Here is a 19,004-nt window from a genome sequence, read left to right on the forward strand (position 1 = left end):
CTCAAATTATCTTTCCAATTCCTCAACTCAGTGGTTTGTTGGTTTTGTTTTGTTTTGTTTTGTTTTGTGTTTTCTATTTACGGTATATGAAAACCAACATAGATGCTACAAAAATAACATTAAGATGCAAACTCAAAGCCCATAAGGAAACCTTTCTGTGTCGACGGCATTTCTGGCTGGGGTTTCCGTAAAACAAAAGTCTCTTAAGCTTGACTTTGGAAACACCCTTTATTTGACATTGGATTGCCCTCCCTTGCCCACTTGGTCAGTACAGGTGAATTTCATTTTCTCTGGTCTTTGTTCGATTATCAGCTCTGCAGGCCCCTCTTCCATGGAAATCCATTCAACTTCGAGACGACCCAGTAGGACAGAATTGCCCTTGAAAGGCTAAAATGGGGAAAACAGCTTGAGAATGTCATGAGGCAAGACAAACTGACGTGAAAGATATTTTCATCTCCACTCACTGGGTGCCAACTCGGGACAAAGTTAGGAGAACAGTGCGCTCGCTATGTGCTGTAAAGTAATACTGAATGGAACAGGTGACTTAAGAATGGAGTAAGAATGGAAAAGTGAGTCAGAGTCAGACATAAAGGCATAGCATTGTGAGTTTATCCTCGGGATAATTGTCAGTGGTGATCATTGGCGGATTTCTGTGACTATTTAATATGTGCTGTAAATATTTGCATTCTGTGGACAGCACAGTATCATGGGTCTGAAAAGTAGATGGGAAAGTGGAATTTAGGTCCTAATTCCATTCTACCTCTTAAGCTGCTGATTTCTGTTGCCAGCGGAAGGAGAAAAAACTATTGTAGGTGAAACATAACAGTTCAGGGTTCCATCCTGGGGAAAAGGGAGTGTTTTGTTAGTAAGCTCTTTATTTCAAAGCATGATAAAAAGTAACTGAAAGAGAGTATATTTTCTGTTTCTATAGCAATCTTTCTGTATTATTCCTTTCTTACAAAAATGGCATTGCTTTGCAAAATAGGCTTTAAAACGAAGAGAGCCTATATGATAAGTCTTTGTCAATTCTATTAATTCATGGCCTTGAAACCGTCTTGGGTTCTTAGTTCTTAGCTTTTCCTTTCCATACATATAAAAAGGGGGGTGATCAACTGATGGAAATTTTTAAATTTTTTCTTATGCGTGTTTGTTTGCTTTGTGTTGGGATTCCTGAGCAGACATTTTTATCTCTGTGAAATATTACTAACCCTGAGAACTTCAAAATATCCATGAGGCAATGCCATGGAAGCTAAATCTATTTGGATGAAATGAAACTTGAAAAGAATGAGCTTTAAAAAATTCTTAAAGAATATCTATCTATCTATCTTAAGAGTATAAAGTTTTTGTAAAAAATTGAATGTACTGCTGAGTGGGTGCCAGGTAATAAGGTGTATATTGGTAACACCTTTCTGGAAAGTAATTTATCAATATGTACCAATAACTTACAAAATGTTTGTATTAGCTCCGGCTGCCATAACAAAGTACCATTGACTGGGTTATGTAAACAAAGGAAGTTTATTTCTTACAGTTCCGGAGGCTGGCAGTCCAAGGGCAAAGGCATCAGCATGGTTGGTTCTGGGGAGAGCTCTCTGCTGGCTTGTAGAGGAATGTCATGTCTCTGTGTGCTCACATGGTAGAGGGGGACAGAGAGAGAGCAGGAGAGAGAAATTTCTCTCACTTCCTTTTCTTATAAAGCCATAGTCCTATGGGATTAGACCCCACTCTTTTTTTAAATGTTTATTTATTTGGGGCGCCTGGGTGGCGCAGTCGGTTAAGCGTCCGACTTCAGCCAGGTCACGATCTCGCACTCCGTGAGTTCAAGCCCCGCGTCAGGCTCTGGGCTGATGGCTCAGAGCCTGGAGCCTGTTTCCGATTCTGTGTCTCCCTCTCTCTCTGCCCCTCCCCCATTCAAGCTCTGTCTCTCTCTGTCCCAAAAATAAATAAACGTTGAAAAAAAAATTAAAAAAAAATAAAAATAAATAAATAAATAAATGTTTATTTATTTATTTTGGGAGAGAGAGAGCATGAATGGGGGAGGTGCAGAGAGAGAGGGAGAGAGAAGGGGAGAGAGAGAGAGTGAGAGAGAATCCCAAACAGGCTCCGCACCACCAGCGTGGAGCCCAAAGCAGGACTCGAACTCAAGAGCCTGTGAGATCGTGACATGAGCCGAAACCAACAGTCAGATGCTTTACCAACTGAACCACAGAGGCGCCCCTAGACCCCTTTCTTGTGACCTAATTTAACTTTAATTACCTTGTAAAGGCCTCATCTCCAGATACTGTGACACTGGGGTGAAGAGCTTCAATTTATGAATTTTAGGTCCATAGCAATGTTCAGACCCTTTGATCCAGTCATTCAACTTCCAGAAACCCATCCTTTGTGTGGTATTGAGGTACGGGTGTGGAGTGGGGAGAGGTAACCGGAAAATAGCCCTAAATGAACACTTAAAAATATTCATCGCATTAGTTACCATTTGAGACTAGGAAAATACATACAAGCAAGATGGGCAGAAGATCATCACCTGAATAAAACCATGAAGTAAGTTACAAAAGCAGAATTCCATGTGATTTCCAGATTGGCATCCAGATAAGCCAGAACAGTGCTACAAATCCAAGCCAGGCCCAAGAATGTTTCTATTTAATTTTTAGAAGGAGACGGACAGAACATGAGTGGGGGGAGGGGCAGAGAGGGAGGGGAAACACAGAAGCCAAAACAGGCTCCAGGCTCCGAGCGGCCAGCACAGAGCCCGACTCGGGGCTCGAGCTGACAAACCCTGAGATCATGACCTGAGCCAAAGTCGGATGCTTAACCGACTGAGCCACCCAGGTGCCCCGCTAGCTTTTGCACTTTTAAAAACAATTATAAGCAACGCTATTTCAGAAACGAATGAAGTAATGCTTATGCACAGAATAACAATTACATTCTGGAAAAAAAATTGTTTCTCTTAATGTTCTCTTTGGCGATTTCATCTGTTTGCATGGCCTTAACTATCAGCTCAATAACGACAACTCTCGAGGTGCCTGGGTGGCTCAGGCGGTTGAGCATCTGACTTCTGTTCGGGTCATGATCTCACGGTTCGTCAGTTCAAGCCCCCCATAGGGCTCGCGGCTGTCAGCACAGAGCCTGCTGTGGTTCCTCTATCCCCCTCTCTCTCTGCTCTTCCCCTGCTCACACACTCTTTCTCAAAAATGAATAAACACTAAAAAAAAAAAAAAAAAGACAACTCACACATCTGTTCCCTGTAAGACCCAGCCCAAATACGGTCATCCCTGCACCCATTTCTGTGGTCTCTGTTACCTGTGATCAACCGTGGTCCAGAAGCAGCAAATCCTCACTTTGGCATACTGTCGGGTCAATAGGAGCCTAACTATGTCACGATGCCCATGTGACTGACCCCATTTCCTGTCATCACAACGTTGGCGTTTTATCATCTTAAATCATCACAAGAGTGAGTACAGTATAAAAAGACATTTTGAGAGACCACATCCACATAACTTTTATTACAGTGTATTGCTAGAATTGTTCTATTTTGTTATTAGTTATTATTGTTAATCTCTTAACTGTGTCTAACTTATAAGTTAAATTTTATCATCGGTGCGTACGTATAGGAAACAATATAGTATATCTAGGGTTCGGTCCTATCCACCATTTCAGGCATCCGCTGGGGGTCTCGGAACACATCCTCCTTGGATAAAGGGGGACTATTGGAAATGCCCTGATACGTCTTCCAAACACTAGTCGTGCGTGGCCAGATGCTTGGTGGCCATCTCCCTCTGACTGTTTTGACATCTCAAACTCATCCCGTCCCAAGCAGAAATCGTCGCCTTCTGGGAAATGTGCCTACCACGTTGTGAACCTTATCTCTCCTGGTGGCATTCCTGTCCTCAGGGAACCCCAAAGCTACCTTTGTGTCTTGTGTCTTATCCATCATCCGTTTCCAGCTCACATTTCCCAGCCAGCCTTGAACTGATATTAAACTGAGTTACTTCATGGATAACTGTTACACAATTTTGTTTTTAATTTTTTCATTCTACAGAGAGGTTATAGTTTGGGATCATACTAATCTATATGTTCTTCTTCTTCTTTTTTTTCTTTTGCCACTTTAAAAACATGGAAGAGACGTAGGTGTGTCTTAGCCTCTTCAGGCTGCTGTAACAAAAATACCATAGGCTGGGGAGGGGGGGGCGGTTAAACAACAAACATTTCTGACAAGTTTTGAGTCTGGGAAGTCTGAGATCAAGACACTAGCAGATTCAGTGTCTGCTGAGAGCCTGCGTCCTGGTTCATAGAGGGCCATCTTCTCTGTTTCTCACGTGTCAGACAGGGTGATAAAACTCCCTGCCATCTCTTTTAAAAAGGCACTAAGCCCATTCGTGAGGGCTCTGCCTTCAAGATCTAATCACCTCCCAAGGGCCCCACCTTCTAGAATCAGCACTTTGGTGGTCAGGATTTCGATATATGAATTGAAGGGGACACAGCTGTCGAGTCCATAACAACATAGTTGGATCATTATGTGCATTCGTGGATAGTCTGGTAAAAAAGGCTTGCGTACGACACAGTTCTCAGTTGTCCCCTCCCTGCTTTTCTTTGTGAAACAGAAGGCAGACGCTCTTATTAAAAGTCACAGGGGCAGCTGGGTGGCTCCACAGTTAAGCATCTGACTTTGGCTCAGGTCATGATCTCACGGTTCGTGGGTTCGAGCCCCACGTCGGGCTCTGTGCTGGCAGCTCAGAGCCTGGAGCCTGCTTCGGATTCTGTTTCTCCCTCTCTCTCTGCCCTTCCCCAGCTCGTGCTCTGTCTCTGTCTCTCAAAAATAAATAAACACTAAAAAAAAAAAAAAAAACTAAGAAAATCAAAGTTACAGCCAGGGGGTGGAGACTACACCAGGAGTAATAGTGACAGACATATACAACTGTGCTTTCATTTTTCAAGAAGAGTAGTTTTGTTCTAAAGCAACAAACTTTAGGTTTTTTGGTCTCTGGGCCACACTATACTTTTAGGACCTCCTGCGTGTCCCAAAGAACTTTGTCTATGTGAGCTATAATTATCACTACCTAATTATTAGAAATTGAAAAATGGTATAGGTATTTTATCAGTTTGAAGATAGCAATGATGAACACATTGTGTCTTAACATTAATATCATCCTAGTGTTATTACTACATTAGGAAAATTTTTACATCACAGAGACCCTGGGAGAACTACCGTCCGAAAATTTTAGTTTGTTTCAGAACACAAAAGAGCATACTGAAGCACAAAACTTTGAGATTGAATTTATTTGCTTTGATTTATAAAATTATTTGTTAATGTTTATTTATTTAAACTTCTTTTTAATGTTTATTTATTTTTGAGAGAGAGAGAGAGAGAGAGAGAGAGAGAGAGCGCCAAGAAGGGGCAGAGAGGAGACACAGGATCCAAAGCAGGCTCCAGGCTCTGAGCTGTCAGCACAGAGCCTGAGATGCAGGGCTCGAACCCATGAACCATGAAGTCATGACCTGCGCCGAAGTCTGGCGCTTAACCGACTGAGCCACCCAGGCGTCCCTGCTTTGATTTATAATACCAGAGTCTCAATAAAAGCTATGAAATGTTAAAATTTATAACAAAATTTCCTCAATTCTGATGGTCTTGCTCCCTGGGCTTACTGACTAGTGGCTTTACCCATAATATTAAAATTCATTGTTTCCCTTATGTGTAATCTGCCTACAGAGCGAAGAGCCTGTGTCATACCAGAATAATTTTCTTTGCTTTACGTTGAATTTATCATATCCATGATTATTCAAGAAAAAGAAAAACAAAAACAAAGGTTCTCACTTTTTAAAGAACTAAGAGGGTCTTTACAACAATGCTATTTTCTGTGCCTATTATATATATATATATATATATATATATTTTTTTTTTTTTTTAAATAAACAACAGAAATTTATTTCTTACAGTTCTGGAGACTTGGATATGAAGTCCAAGATCAAGGTGCTGGCAGATTCTGCTTGGTGAGGATGTGATTACTGGTTCATAGATGGCCATCTTTTTTACTGTGCTTATTTTTAAATGTTATATTGTCACTTCGGTTAAATAGTGTCACAGGCACCCATTATCCTATCTTAGTCAAGTACCCACATTTCTTCTAACGACATTTCTAATTGCCTTCCTACAACTGTATATGACATACCAAAACATTTTTTTAAAAAATTCTTTTACTGAAGCCGTCTTTGAGATTTCCTAGAGGGCTCTTGGAGAGCACAAAGTTTTGTTCTTTTACTTTATAAAAAGAGAGATGTTAGAAATAATTAGGTTAAGCTTGTTTGATGTGTTACAATAGAAAGAGCTGCATAGGAATATTTGTCAAGTGAGAAAGTACACAGAGTCTGGCCTAGGTTAAATATGTATAAGTAAAATGCTACCAATATAAACATTTCAGAAATCAAATGCTATAGAAGAAATCCCCGGATGTTTGTTAATGCCCTTGTGGACCATAATGTTTGATATTCAGGGTGAACACAGACGATCAAAACTCTTATACAATAGTTATCTAATGTTCTCTGATTAAAAAAAAAAAAAAAATCAAAGGCTCCCGGGTGGCTCAGTTGGTTAAGTGTTCAACTCTTGATTTCAGCTCAGGTCACAATCTCACGGTTCATGGGATCAAGCCCGGTATCGGGCTCTACACTGACGGCACAGAGCCTGCTTCGGATTCTGTCCCTCTCCCTCTCTTTCTGCCCCTCCCCTGCTCTCATGCACACTTTCTCTCTCTCCCTCTCTTTCTCTCTCTCCTCTCAAAATAAAATAAAACATTAAAAAAGTTCAATAACTTCCATTCTAATATTACTGGTTACAGTAATAAATTAGTATGGTGATGGCCCGGCCCAACGTGGCTTAGAGGTGGTAACAAAGTGAATTTCTGGAAAAATGTTGGAGGTGGAGCCTATAGATTTGTTCATGGAACTGGATATACGTTAGCGAGAAAAAGAGATGAGTCAAAGCCATCTTCAATGTTGTTGGCTTCATCAAGTGGTGGAACTAAGACGTTTTTAATGAGATGAAGAAGACCATATAGGATCTCCTGGTTTGGGAGAGACTACAAAGAATTTAATATTGGACCTGTTGAATACTAAATGATTAGTAATAAATAAAATACCATTGATACAAATAAATCAAAATGTATAATATAAATCATATAATAAACATACTTAGATATATAATCATGCATCTTACAAAATAAAACTAGTTTAAATACATAAATTTATGAATAAAATAAAACTGCATAATAATAATATAAATTGTAATAAGCTGTTAATATCATCACTTGCATTACTACTATTTATTATTCAATATTCACATTGCAGGTGTTAAGTAAGAGTCTGGAATCCAGGACCCAGATCCACACATGACACAAATTCAGAACTTACCAAATTCTGATAGCCGTGACCGGATGAGATCACCAAGGGAGAGTGTAAATAGAAAAGAGTAAAGGTCCATCCATGCTTTCACATGGATGTCCCAGAAGTGGGATGGCTGAATCATAGTGTAGTTCTATTTTTACTTTTCTGAGGAACCTTCATACTGTTTTCCGTAGTGGCTTCGCCAACTTCTGTTCCCACCAACAGTGAGCAAGGGTTCCTTTGCTCCACATCCTTGCTGACACCTGTTATCTCTGGTCTGTTTACTAATAAAGCTGGAAACCACCCCCCCCCCTTTTTTTTAAAGATCCCCAAAGATCCCCAAACCTCAATGCCATGATCTGGAAAGCCTGTTTCACAAAGATGGATGTCCAGCTTGTGAATTCACAAGGAGAGCCTCAGGAATATTCACAACATGAGTCAGGTCACCTGGGCATGACTGATAACCTGTCACACAGCTTTTCCCAACTCCCTTACTATGTCTCAGTATTGATGGATTCCAACACTGTCTAGGATTGTGGGGTTTATTTGTTTGCATTGTGCATTTAATTTACAAATACTTATACTGGATGCCTGTGAGCTCTAGACTCTGTCCTGAACATGTTACACCTATTAACATATTTAGTCTTTGTAACAATTCCAGGAGGCAGTGAGCACTATTATCCCCATTTTACAAAAGAGAAAACTAAGAAACAGGGCAGGTCAGTGGCTCGTCCAAGTTCACACAGCAATTAAAAGGCAAATGCCGATCTGCCAGGAGGCACCTCTTTTTCAATTACTCCAACAGTGATGTAGGAAAGCTTTGGGGCCTCAGAAGGTTGTACGATCCGTACGAACCCTACATGTGGAAGCTTCTGTGTTTACTGAATCCCTAACGGAGGACTTAAAAGTAATTTTTCTCTTCTTAGGGTTAAATCCCAGTTTCAGCTTGGTATTCTATATTCTCAAATCCCAGTTTCTAGTTTTAATGATAGTGTAGGGGCCAAGGGCAGGCTGCCCCAAGATGGGCCACTTGGCCATACTTTCAAATTAAAAGTAATCAAAACCCAGCAGGTGCAGGAAAGGCTCTCTGCCTCCCCCTCAACTGCCGAAATCTTCATTGGAAAGGAGAGCCTGTACCCGGAAGAGAGCTGTTAACTGAGACTCCCCTTTACCTAGGAAACTTACCAGCAAAACAGGGCAACCCTGGTTTTCAGACATCTCCTTTCTCCTTCCTGCTATTGGCCTTCCTTTCCTTTGTATCCTCTCCTGAGCTACCCCTCTCCTGAGCTCATAGAAGCTTCACGTTGCCTCATTGTCTTTGGAATTTCCAGCCTGTGTGGATTCCCTGCATGCAGCCTATTACATTGGATTCTCTCTGCTGGTCTGTCTCACGTCAGTCTGATTCTACGTCCAGCTCAAAGGACCACAGGGCAAAGGAAGTTCTTCTTCCCAGGCAGTAGTTTTTCTACAGACCCCAAAATTTCAATGTAACATTCAAATTGTAGTATCTAAAATTCAGTAAGGTACTGGAAGGAAGGTCAATCAAAACTACAAGTACATGGGGCACCTGGGTGGTTCAGTCGGTTAAGCGTCCAACTCTTGATTTTGGCTCAGGTCATAATCTCGCGGTTTGTGGGTTTGAGCCCCGTGCTGGGCCAAGCATTGACAGGATGGAGCCTGCTTGGTTGGGATTCTCTGTCTCTCTGCCCCTCCCCTGCTCGCTCTCTCTCTCTCTCAAAATAAATAAATAAACGTAAAAAAAGAAAATCTACAAATACAGTGAAAACCTTTCACAGTGGTCCTTCCTATGTTTTTTATGTTTTCAAAAGCAAGGTGTGCCTCAAAAAGCCTATGTCCAAATTTCCAGTACAAGTGAGTTTTTACACCAAGCATGCATTAGCACAGGACAACAATCTCTAGCCCAAAGGGAGATTGTAACATTCCTCCTTGTTCACCAGCTGTGGCCCAGCCTTGAGATCATTTAAGCGTTAATCTCTCTCCAGCGCTAATGTTGACTGAGGAGTTGCCACTGTGAACAAAGAAGAAATGCTTTGTCAAAGTCAAAGTGAATTGAAATAGAGTAAGAAACGTAGATTGGGCAAGTCCGAAGAACAGAGCCATGTGGACTGTCTGTCCAAGGAACCTTTGCTTATTTCCCAAAACAGGAAGTTATAGTCTCTGTTTACTTTTTGTTATATTGGCAGTGCTAATCTGAATAAGTGGATCAGTGCGTTTCCAGGACTTTCCCACTTGCTAAAGTATGTCTAGTGAAGTTGTGTCAATACCTATATTTGCGTGTCAGGAGCCTAAGTAGCTAAGAAAAACTCTAGTAAATTGATTTGTTTTTATATACATGAATCAAATCTGAACAGGACTTGATTTTCAATTTAAATATTGTAGTGCTCAGGTTAGCAATCTGTTGGACTAAATGTCAGGCACATCCTTAATTTACTAAATTAGTGTTCAAGTCTGTAATTGAAGTAATTTCTTTGATAATGTATCCTTAAGGCAAGGGAATACTTTGACTTAATTAAAAAGAGAATGTCAGTTGATGAGTATGTCTTTCCAGAGTATATCTCCTTGCAGATATATTGAGTCAAAGAAATAATCAGCTCAGTGAAACCTTACGGTTAGAGAACATATTTGCAATTTTTAAATGAATATACCATTTGTGTAATTAGGCAATGTGGGTCCATCACATTTGCTCTGATGGGAGAAAATAGGTTTCTGATACTAACATGGACTCTGATCGTATCCTACCATCTCAGGAATTCTCCTAATTGATGTTTGCTTCAGTTTGTTTCTATCATAGAAGGGTAATTCATTAAGCGTAATATATTTAAAGGCACTTTTAACATACGAGGTTTTTAATTTTTGTTTTTGTTTATTTTAGTAATACTCTACGAGCGAGTCCTGGTTTCTGTGTTCTTCTCCTGGCCTGCCAATAACCAGCTTTATGACTTTGGCAAATCATTTAACTACAGACGCTTTCACGTATAAAATGTGAAGTTTGATTTTCAATGTTAGATCCAGATCTATTATTCAGTGATTATTTGCTTTATTTAAAGATGATTTTTTGTTTTTCCCAGATTGAAGCTGATCTTTTATTCCTAGTGTTGAGTTTTAAAATCTCAAAGGATTGGAACAATACTGTCGGGAAAACCCTGGAGCTATGAACGACTGTGAAACGGACAGAGTACCCAGTGTCCTGTTCAGAACACTCTTCTGGGTTAGCTTTGGGTTTTGTTTTTATTTGTTTTTATTTTTTTAATGTTTATTTATTTTTGAGACAGAGAGAGACAAAGAATGAACGGGGGAGGGTCAGAGAGAGGGAGACACAGAATCTGAAACAGGCTCCAGGCTCTGAGCCGTCAGCACAGAGCCTGACGCGGGGCTCGAACTCACGGACCGTGAGATCATGACCTGAGCCGAAGTTGGCTGCTTAACCGACTGAGCCACCCAGGCGGCCCTGTTGTTTTTTTTTTTTAATTAAAAAAAACTTTTTTAAATGTTTATTTATACGTGAGAGACAGAATGTGAGCAGGTGGGGGGAGGGGGGCTGCAGAGAGAGACAGAGACAGAATCTGAAGCAGGCTCCAGGCTCTGAGCTGTTGGCACAGAGCCGGAGGCAGGGCTCGAACTCCCAAGCCCTGAGATCATGACCTGAAGTCGGATGCTTACCTGACTGAGCCACCCAGCAGCCCTGCTATTTTGTAACTTTGTAAGATGTAAAACACTGATAGTAATTCAAAGGATTCTTGTCCAAAGATGTGCGGATTGCATCCACTGAAATGCAATCCACCATCGTCTTTGGATATGAACACGTTTTACATCTATTTGTAAATTCATTTCAGCATTCCTCATTGCTACGTGTGTGTAATTCTTTTGAATTCTCCTTTGAATCAGTTATAACGTTGTATTGGTTTCCTCATTAACTAAGAAGTTAAACAACGTATTGGATGTGTATTAGGGTCATGATTTTAATCTTTACTTATCGTTTTTAATTGAGATTTTAGCCTTTATCTTTTTTATTTTAACCTTAAAAAACGTACCCTTTAATTTACCTACATAATTAAATCACTGTGAGGATCAAGTCAGACGATGCATGTTAAGTACTTGGCACGGTGCCTGAGATCTAACGATGATGATGATTCCTGTTTACTCTACTGACCAAGCGAGCTTTGGTTCCAGTGAACAAGTGTCCTCCTCAAAGCTACCTGGTAAGAATTCAAGATAACAAAGCCTTTAGCTGAGATGGTTTGAAGATTATTAAAGCTACAGCTACTTGAGCAAAGGACTTACTGTATCAAGAAACTACATCTATTTTGGTTATAGATGTTCAAATAAATCTCACTTGAAATCATGTTTTGATCGCGTTAAGGACTGACAAAACCTATGAAGGGACTAGCAGAGATTAAGTTACTACCAGAAGAGCGTATGGATACAGGGACTCAAGAAAAGCACCTGAGAAAACATGCAGACTTTGAAGGGAACCAACTGTGTGTCAATGCTCACTCTTCTGCCCTTTTTTTTTTTTTTTTTAATTTTTTTTTTCAACATTTATTTATTTTTGGGACAGAGAGAGACAGAGCATGAACGGGGCAGGGGCAGAGAGAGAGGGAGACACAGAATCAGAAACAGGCTCCAGGCTCCGAGCCATCAGCCCAGAGCCTGTCGCGGGGCTCGAACTCACGGACCGCGAGATCACGACCTGGCTGAAGTCGGACGCTTAACCGACTGAGCCACCCAGGCGCCCCATCACTCTTCTGCCCTTAATCGAAGTCACCCACTTGCCAAAGATTCATTCAGAATATGGCTTTTGGCACCAAGGGGGAAGATACAAGAAGGAATAGGAAATCAAAGAATCAAAAGAAGGGAGTCAAAATAAACTTCCTACTGCCCTATTTTAGCTCATTTTACCATCAAAATGAAGGTTGCGATGCTGAGAAGTGAAGGATATTTTATTTAGGTATGTGTTTCTCTGTTACCCCTTGGAACAAAGAAATCTGAAGTGGGCTACAGGTAAAGGTATAATATGAACAGTAAGAAGGCATCCTGATTACAAGCTTCTTATACACTAGAACAGGATTTCTGGGAACAAGAATGGCTTTCATCAAGAAATGTAATGGAGAGGGGCGCCTGGGTGGCGCAGTTGGTTAAGCGTCCGACTTCAGCCAGGTCACGATCTCGCGGTCCGTGAGTTCGAGCCCCGCGTCAGGCTCTGGGCTGATGGCTCAGAGCCTGGAGCCTGTTTCCGATTCTGTGTCTCCCTCTCTCTCTGCCCCTCCCCCGTTCATGTTCTGTCTCTCTCTGTCCCAAAAATAAATAAACGTTGAAAAAAAAAATTAAAAAAAAAAAGAAATGTAATGGAGATTGTTGAGAAGATTAAGCGAGAGGGGGTTGAAGGGGCAGGAGAAACATCCCCAAAGAGTTTCTCTCCCTCAATACCATGATGAGCAAAATATACTACCAACACCATGACAGAACAAATACATAAATTCAACCAACATTTATTAAATACTGCCTAAGTGTGACAAGAAAGAGAGAGAGAGAGCGCGAGAGAGAGCATGAGCAGGGGATGGACAGAGAGAGAGTGAGACACAGAATCTAAAGCAGGCTCCAGGAGCTGTCAGCACAGAGCCCAACGTGGGGCTCCAACTCATGGACTGTGAGATCATGACCTGAGCCGAAGTCGGACACTCAACCGACTGAGCCACCCAGGTGCCCCTTAATGTTTATTTTTTTAGAGAGAGAGAGAGAGAGAGAGCGTGCGCAAGTAGGGAAGGGTCAGAGAGAGAGATGGAGACACAGAATCCGAAGCAGGCTCCAGGCTCTGAGCTGTCAGCACAGAGCCTGACTCAAGGCTTGAACTCATGAACCACGAGAACACGACCTGAGCCAAAGTTGGACGCTCAACCGATTAAGCCACCCAGGTGCCCCTGTGACAAGTACGTTTCTAGCCAGAGAAATCTCTACCCTGGCATAGCTTACCTTGGCAAGGAGCAGGGAACACAGAGGTAGAGACAATCAGTAGGAAAAGTAAAGAAATAAATGATATGGTACGTTAGAGTCATAGGTGCTATGGAGAAAAGTGTGAATAGTAAAGGGAAGGACCAAGGGCTGTAGTTTTCTAGGCTGGCCAGAGAAGGTCACTTTGAGAGGCTGTTTGAACAAAGACTTAGAAGGAGCAAGCCCTGAAGATATGGAGGCGGGGGGGTGGGGGGGTGGGGAGGGATGGGAGGAGGAAAGAATGTTCCAGGTAGAAGTTCCTGAGGCAGGTAAACACCTGGAATAACAAAGAGGCCAGCAGGTCTCAGCAAAACGAGCAAGGAGGAGAGAGTTGGATGAGGTCAGGGAGCCAACAGGAGTGATGAAGGAGGCATATCCCTATGGGCCCAGGGAACCAGTGTAAGGTCTCAGGCTTTCTTCTCAGAGATGGGGAGCTACTGGAAAATTTTACATAATGGAGTGGTCTGACCTGACTTAAATTTTTTTTTAATGTTTATTTATTTATTTATTGAGTGAGAATGAGAGTGTGAGTCGAGGAGGACAGAGGGAGGGGGAGAGAGAGAGAGAGAGAGAAAGAGAGAATCCCAAGCAGACTCTGTGCTGTCAGTGCAGAGTCTGATGTGGGGCTTGAATTCATGAACCGTGAGATCATGCCCTGAGCCAAAATCAAGAGTTGGACACTTGACCGACTGAGCCACCCAGGCGCTCCTGACCTGACTTAAATTTTAAAAGAATCACCAGAGGCAAAAATCAACAACAGCAATCAAACGATGAGAGGATCGACAAGAAATAAAAGAATCCATAGAGAAAAACTGAGAAGTACTTGGCTCTCAACCGGCTACCATGCCTCCGCTCCCACCCCCCACAGCCAAAAAGACCACATCGAAAAATTGGAGACAACCAATTATTCACTTTTTTCTCTTTGGACTCTGAAGATTAGGAACATGGTTTATTTTGGGTTCTGCACCCAACTCCAATGCGTGAAGGGGACCCCATACCACCAAGCCAGGCTTGGGGACTCGCTGGGTGCCCTACAACTCAAGTCAATTCTGACACTCTCTACCTGGAGATGGCATCAGATTCCACAGGTAAGGGCTCAGGCCCATGAGACAGACCAATTACAAGCCCAGAATGTTACCTGTGCTTCTGACCAACTGGCTCTAAATCAGAGGTTCCCCCGACCTCCTCCTGGGGTTCAAGTAATTTGCTAGAGCGACTCACAGAACTCAGGAAACCTATTTATACACTAGATGACCAGTTTACAAAGATATTACGAAGGACGTTAAAGGATACACATCAATAGCCTGATGAAGAGACACATAGGATGAGGTCCCAAACAAAGGAGTTTCTGTCCTCCTGGAGTTTGGGCCCCGACATGTTGGTACATGGAAGTGTTCTGGTTCCCCAACCTGGAAGCTCCCTGAACCCCCTCCTCCTGGGGGTTTTTAGTGGAGGCTTCATTACATAGGCATGATTGAGTAACTCACTAGTCATTGGTGATTGATTTCTCCAGCACCTCTCTCCTCCCTGAAACTTTCAGTTCCACCCTCTATTCTTGGTGGGTTCCCTTGGCAACCAGCTGTCAATTCTTAGGTGCTTTCCAAAAATCACCACGTTAACATAAACCCAATATTGGTGGAAAGGAGCTGGTTATGAATAAGGAAACACCCATGGCACCTTGATGGCTTTGAAGCATTTGCAGCAGCTGAGGTCAAGAGACCAAATATTATAACAAAGGATGCTCCCTTTGCTTTTACTGCTCAGGAAATTCTAAGGGTTTTGTGAGCTGCGAGACAAGAAATGTGGACGAAGACCAAATGTATATGAGAAACATATTTTGGTCATCTGACAAAATACATATATATCCCATAAATCACAGTATCTCACATTCGTTGGGGGAGAGGGAGATAAAGAAATGAACAATGAGCCTCACTTTCTCTGATGGTCTACACTCAGAATTGAGGGAAATGAGAATTGAGGTTGAACAAGCAGGTGCAAGGCACTGTGGAAAGAGAATCAAGAAGTCACCACATTACATCAGGTGAGACAGAGGCACTTAAGTCTTAGCAAAAGCAGTAGCTTGATAACTGCAAATATCCTATAGAGGGAAGAGGGAATACAGCATTCAAGAGGCACGGAGCTATCTTAGCTCAAGAACAGAATCAGAAGGGGTAATATTGGCCTCAGAAAAATGATCACAAGGTTCAGAACCATGTAATTACAGAACCAAACAACAACAACAAAAAAGAAAGAATAATTAATAGAATAGACACTGGTGAGGATTGAATTACTGGCACTGAGAAGCTTCGGATAATCAGAGTAAATGCAGATAAAAAATAATACAGAAAAGAAAGCAATAAATGAAGCGACAAGATCCAGAACGCAGACCAAGGTAATTCAATCATAAATTTCTCTCCATGAAATAGGGGCCCATCACATGGTACAGAGGTACACAAAACTATAATTCAGGAAGAATAGCTCATAAATAAAGAAAAAGGCTGCACTTCCAAATTAAAAAGAACGTTCCCCCCTCCCCCTCCCCCCCACCCCGCCAGGGAAGTCTCATAGAGAAAGCTCAAATCCCATGTGATGGCTGAATCTCAAGGATAGAAGAATTCTTTAGACATCCAGGGAGAGAAGGCAAATCATCTTCAACAGAGGAGAAATAAAACTGGCATTAAACTTCTCTGCAGCCACATTCAGGGTCCACAGATAATGCAGCAAAGTCCACAAGAGTGCTATAAAGAGTGGGAACCACAGGTCAGTAGCACTGGTGATACCTTGGACACTTGTTAGAAATGCCCAATCTCTGTCAGACCCTCTGCCAGGCTCCCTGAATCTGCATTTTTAACAAGCCCCCAGGTAATTTCTACACATATTCAAGTTTGAGAACTAGTAATCTACAATGCTTTCAGGGAAGGTGTTGGCAGGGATCTCCTCTTTCAATCAGGATGCCGTTCTATTTATAAGGTCTTATTTTCAAACATGAAATGACTCGCTTAAAGCCATCGCACCAGGAGTCTTTCTGAAGTCTTGATAACCTAATTCGGACATCTCAAAGAATTCAGGAACAAAGAGGCAAGAAGTGAAAGCACAGTGTTGACTTTGAATCCGTTTGATCAGAGAGCAAAACAACCAGGAGAAATACAGTGAACCGAACGTGAACACAGTAACCCGGATGATGTAACCGTGATGTAACTCTCGACTCCGAAGATGGGAGGGAGAACATCCCCTAAGGCTCACAGCAGACAGTCTGTAAATACTTCCCAAATCTGAAGGATGTAACGTTTTTAAAAAGCATAATGACTTAAATATCTTACTGTTTTTAATGTTCACCCCTGTACTTTTTTAAAATTAACCCTAGAGACCTATTTTAGGAAATGAGTTTTCCTGTGGTAGAGACATGTGAAGTTCAACAATTCCAATTTCACTTCCTTTTATTTTTCTTACACTAAATTCAACAACATGTAATTTAAAAAATGCTTGTGTATTCTGAGAGCGTGCTCATGGGCGGTGGAAGGGCAGAGAGAGAGAGGGAGAGAGAGAGAATCTCAAGCAGGCTCCTCACTGTCAGCACAGAGCCCAACGCAGGGCTCGATTTCAGGACCCTGAGATCATGACCTGAGCGGAAATCAAGTCCAATGTTTAACCGCACCCCAGGCACCCCAAGAAAATGTAATATTTTAATGGCAATCGCACTTATAGTTGTCATTTTTACCAAGTATTTTTATCTTTTTATCTATTCATGATCAATATTTTATCTGTCTCGGTGCACAAAAGGCTTTACGTGTATCAGTGGTGTCTAGAATGTTGTTTAATGTTGACAACACAAGCTTTTAAAATGCTCAGTTTTCCTTTCTTTCTCTTTTTTCTTTTTATTTCTTTCTTCCTGTCTTTCTTTCTTTCTTTCTTTCTTTCTTTCTTTCTTTCTTTCTTTCTTTCTTTCTTTCTCTTTCTGTCTTTCTTTCTGTCTTTCTTGTCTTATTTTTATTTAAGTCATCTCCACATCCAATAGGGGGCCCAAACTCATGACCTCAAGATCAAGTGGCACATGCTCTCCCAACTGAGCCAGCTAGGTGTCCCTATATTTCTTTTTTGCCTAAATTACTTTAAAAGAGCATAAATAACTTTTAAAAAGTAGTATAGCAAAACAAATATGAGAGGATATAAATAGTAGTTAATTATAGGTGGTGGAAATAAAATTGGTTACATTTTTTCTTTGGATTTTTATGTATTTTTTATTTAAAGAAAGTGAAACCAAGCTTTACATTAGAGCAACAAAGACATTTTTTAAAGACATTTATTTAAAAATTTTTTTTGTTGTTGTTTATGTATTTATTTTGAGAAAGAGAGAGAGAGAGCCTGTGAGCAGGGGAGGGACAGAGAGAGAAAGAATCCAAGCAGGCTCGTGCAGACCCTGACTCAGGGCTCAAACCCATGAACTGTGAGAGCACGACCTGACCCAAAGTAAAGAGTCAGATGCTTAACTGACTGAGCCACCCAGGTGATCCCATCAAAAACATTTTTGATCTAAAGAAGATATTTGCTAATCCTTCATACTTGGACTTTTCTGTTCCTTGCCTTCAGTGGAATAAAGGCAGAAGCCAAGGGCCAAAGCACATCTAAAGAAGAATGTCTAAAAAAGAACCCTCCCTCCCAATATTAGTTGGGACTCCCGAAAGGCTACATTCTTAAGGTAAAGATAAACTACATCTGACCTCCCCAGGGCCCCAACTTCAGGGTTGCCTTGGCATAAAGGTTTGTGTCGGCGTGGCCTGGGAATAAAATTACCACTCTTGCCACAGACCAGCCTCATGCAGACCTGCACCCCGGATGTGCATAGCTGGGATGGACCAGGAATCCCAAGCCTTGAACTTGGATGAAGTGCTCCCCCGTTGGTAATGCACTAATGTACAGGCAGATATGAATGGCAAATGCCTTTAGGAGGAGGCCACTATCCTCATAGGCACCGTAGAACCCCTACAAAGTATTTCAAAGACAATCATCAGTGCTCCACCGGTGATCACCAAGGCACAAGGAAATAAGGCAACATGAAAGAGAAACAGCAGAAACAAGAAACAGCAGAAACAGTCCTGCAAACAACCAGATGCAGATTAGAAAACAATATCCTCGGTGCATTTAAAGACATAAACGTGTTTGGAGATATTGGCAGACAGCAGAAAACTAAGAGTAATGTTGCAGTTTTGAAAAAGAACCAAATGGAATGTTCTCAAGATGAAAAATGTAGTGGTTGAAATCAGAAGTTCAGTAGATGTGTCAAGAAGCAGAAAAAACAAAGAAGAATTAGATAATGAAAAGATTGAAGAAATTACCCAGAATTTCAGTAGAGTGGGAAAAATGTGAACAAGACAGAAGAGAGCTTAAGAGATGTGGAGAAGTCTGACATGTGTTTGATTAGTTCTAGAAAGAGCAGAGGGAAGAAACGGAGGCAATATTTGAAGAGATAAAGGCTGAGAACTATCCAGAACTGGTTAGGTTGCCAATTCACAGATCAGTGGTTTGGTAAATTCCAAGAAGGATAAGTAAGGCCAGTACACTCACATGCTTCGGTTGGTTTGGTAAATTCCAAGAAGGATAAGTAAGGCCAATACACTCACATG

At 41.5% G+C, this 19,004-nt stretch overlaps 1 long non-coding RNA gene across 1 annotated transcript; it reads right to left on the reverse strand.

Moving 5' to 3' along the window:
- Positions 1-209: 209 nt before the first annotated feature.
- On the reverse strand, positions 210-8,817 carry LOC102900820. Its single transcript, XR_002149310.3, has 4 exons — positions 8,560-8,817; positions 1,527-1,625; positions 761-840; positions 210-387 (listed from the first exon to the last, which is right to left on the reverse strand). It is a non-coding gene; the product is annotated as an uncharacterized LOC102900820 (long non-coding RNA).
- Between the last annotated feature and the right edge of the window lie 10,187 nt (positions 8,818-19,004).

Source organism: Felis catus, chromosome E1 (genome assembly GCF_018350175.1).
Source record: "Felis catus isolate Fca126 chromosome E1, F.catus_Fca126_mat1.0, whole genome shotgun sequence".
NCBI classification, from domain to species: Eukaryota; Metazoa; Chordata; class Mammalia; order Carnivora; family Felidae; genus Felis; species Felis catus.